Genomic DNA, 2,662 nt, shown 5'->3' with positions numbered 1-2,662 from the left:
CATTACGGCAGCCAGTCCCCCTTTTTACACATTACGGCAGACAGCATCCCCTTATTACACATTACGGCAGACAGCGTCCCCCTTTCTACACATTATGGCAGACAGCGTCCCCCTTTTTACACATTACGGCAGCCAGTCCCCCTTTTTACACATTACGGCAGCCAAAGAGGAAAGAGAGGAGACTGATGCAGCGGAGCCACTGCCAATGACATAGCGCTGCTGCGGCTCCAGCCTCACTCCCTCCTCCTCCTCTCCTGCCTCCGGCGTTGCTGCTCTCCTCCCCTGCCTCCGGCTTCAGTGCGGCGCACACAGCAGAGGCGGCTTGTAATGAGTCAATTTGACTCATTACAAGCCGCTGGCCGTTGCGCCCCCAGGGCAACTGCGCTGTGTGCCAGGCACACCTGGCACACACGTAATTACGGCGCTGTCAGCTGTTACCCCAAAAAGCACTTTACAGCTGGAAGGGGAACATGCACATTAGCACTCCACCCCCCTTCTCTCCTGCAGCTTCTAGGAACTGCATAGGCTGGAGCCCCTAGATGCACATTAGAGCAGACAGAAAGGCTTCCCATTGGAAGCACTAACTGCTGCTAATCGCAGTATAGCATGTGACTGTAACTTCTTTTCCATAGAAATGCTCTACTCTCAAATTATTAGGATTGCTCTTGCTGAATAGCAAGAACCCAAGACAGTCGGAAACTGCTGCATCCATGTATGCGCTTTTTGCAGCAGTCGAATCTGCGACTATCTGCTAAATACTAGTATAAGCCCTTCTCTGGTGTATATTCTGGTGTCTGAATGTGCAAGGCCTGGGATATCTGCTTTGTGTGTCTTAGGATGCTCAAATCAAGCTTGGTGCATTTTAGGGATAGAGTGAGATGAGCGGGTTCGGTTCTCAGAGAACCGAACCCTACAGGACTTCACATCACGCGCCCGGATCCGAGTCAGGCTCGGGTTTTCCCGTCTGACTCAGAAACCAGAACGATGCAAAACGTCATCATCCCGCTGTCGGAATATCGTAGGGTTTGGATTCCATATAAGGACCCGCGCGTCGCCGACATTTTCACTCCAGCATTGGAGAGTGTAGAGAGAGGACGTGTCTCCATTGTCTCAGTGTCCGTGTCTTGTGCTGCATCTGTCCAGTCACGGTGGTTGTGTCCTCTGCTGCCATATGTCCAGTGCTGCTGTATAGGGTGCTGTGTTGTGCTGCATCAGTTCAGTGGTGGTGTATTGAGCTGCATCAGTCCAGTCACAGTGGTGGTGTCCTCTGCTGCCATATGTCCAGTGCTGCTGTATAATAAGTCCCTTACAGTGTTGCTGTATTGTCCTGTATCAGACCAGTGGTAGTGTCCTGTGCATCAGTCAGTCCAGTGACCAGTCACAGTGGTGTCCTCTGCTGCCATATGTCCAGTGCTGCTGTATAATAAGTCCCTTATAGTGTTACTGTGTTGTCCTGCATCAGACCAGTGGTAGTGTCCTGTGCATCAGTCAGTCCAGTGACCAGTCACAGTGGTGTCCTCTGCTGCCATATGTCCAGTGCTGCTGTATAGGGTGCTGTGTTGTGCTGCATCAGTTCAGTGGTGGTGTTTTGTGCTGCATAAATCCAGTCACAGTGGTGGTGTCCTCTGCTGCCATATGTCCAGTGCTGATGAATAATAAGTCCCTTACAGTGTTGCTGTATTGTCCTATATCAGACCAGTGGTAGTGTCCTGTGCACCAATCAGTCCAATGACCAATCGCAGTGGTGTCCTCTGCTGCCATATGTCCAGTGCTGCTGTATACGGTGCTGTGTTGTGCTGCATCAGTTCAGTGGTGGTGTGCTGTGCTGCATCAATCCAGTCAGAGTGGTGGTGTCCTCTGCTGCCATATGTCCAGTGCTGCTGTATAATAAGTCCCTTACAGTGTTGCTGTGTTGTCCTGCATCAGACCAGTGGTAGTGTCCTGTGCACCAGTAAGTCCAGTGACCAGTCACAGTGGTGTCCTCTGCTGCCATATGTCCAGTGCTGCTGTATAAATCCAGTCCATTGCAGTGGTGCTGTGTTGTCCTGCATCAGTCCAGTGGTAGTGTCCCTGTGCTGCTGTATATGTCCAGTGGTACTACCTTATATGTCCAGTGGTACTGCCGTATAAGTCCAGTGATCCTGCCGTATATGTCCAGAGGTACTGCCGTATAAACCCAGTGATCCTGCCGTATAATTCCAATAATCCTGCCATATAATTCCAGTGATCCTGCCGTATAATTTCAGTGATCCTTCCGTATAATTCCAGTAATCCTTCCGTATAATTACAGTTGTACTGTCGTATAATTACAGTGATCCTGCCGTATAAATCCAGTAATCCTGCCGTATAATTCCAGTGATCCTGCCGTATAATTCCAGTGATCCTGCCGTATAATTCCAGTAATCCTGCCGTATAATTACAGTGGTACTGGCATATAATTACAGTGGTACTGGCGTATAAATCCAGTGATCCTGCCATATAAATCCAGTGATCCTGCCGTATAATTACAGTAATCCTGCCGTATAATTACAGTGATCCTGTCGTAAAATTACAGTGGTACTGGCGTATAATTCCAGTAATCCTGCCGTATAATTACAGTGGTACTGGCATATAATTACAGTGGTACTGGCGTATAAATCCAGTGATCCTGCCATATAAATCC

The sequence above is a fragment of the Pseudophryne corroboree genome, chromosome 4 (genome assembly GCF_028390025.1).
Source record: "Pseudophryne corroboree isolate aPseCor3 chromosome 4, aPseCor3.hap2, whole genome shotgun sequence".
Taxonomy (NCBI): Eukaryota; Metazoa; Chordata; class Amphibia; order Anura; family Myobatrachidae; genus Pseudophryne; species Pseudophryne corroboree.
Note: the sequence above shows the minus strand (reverse complement) of the source record.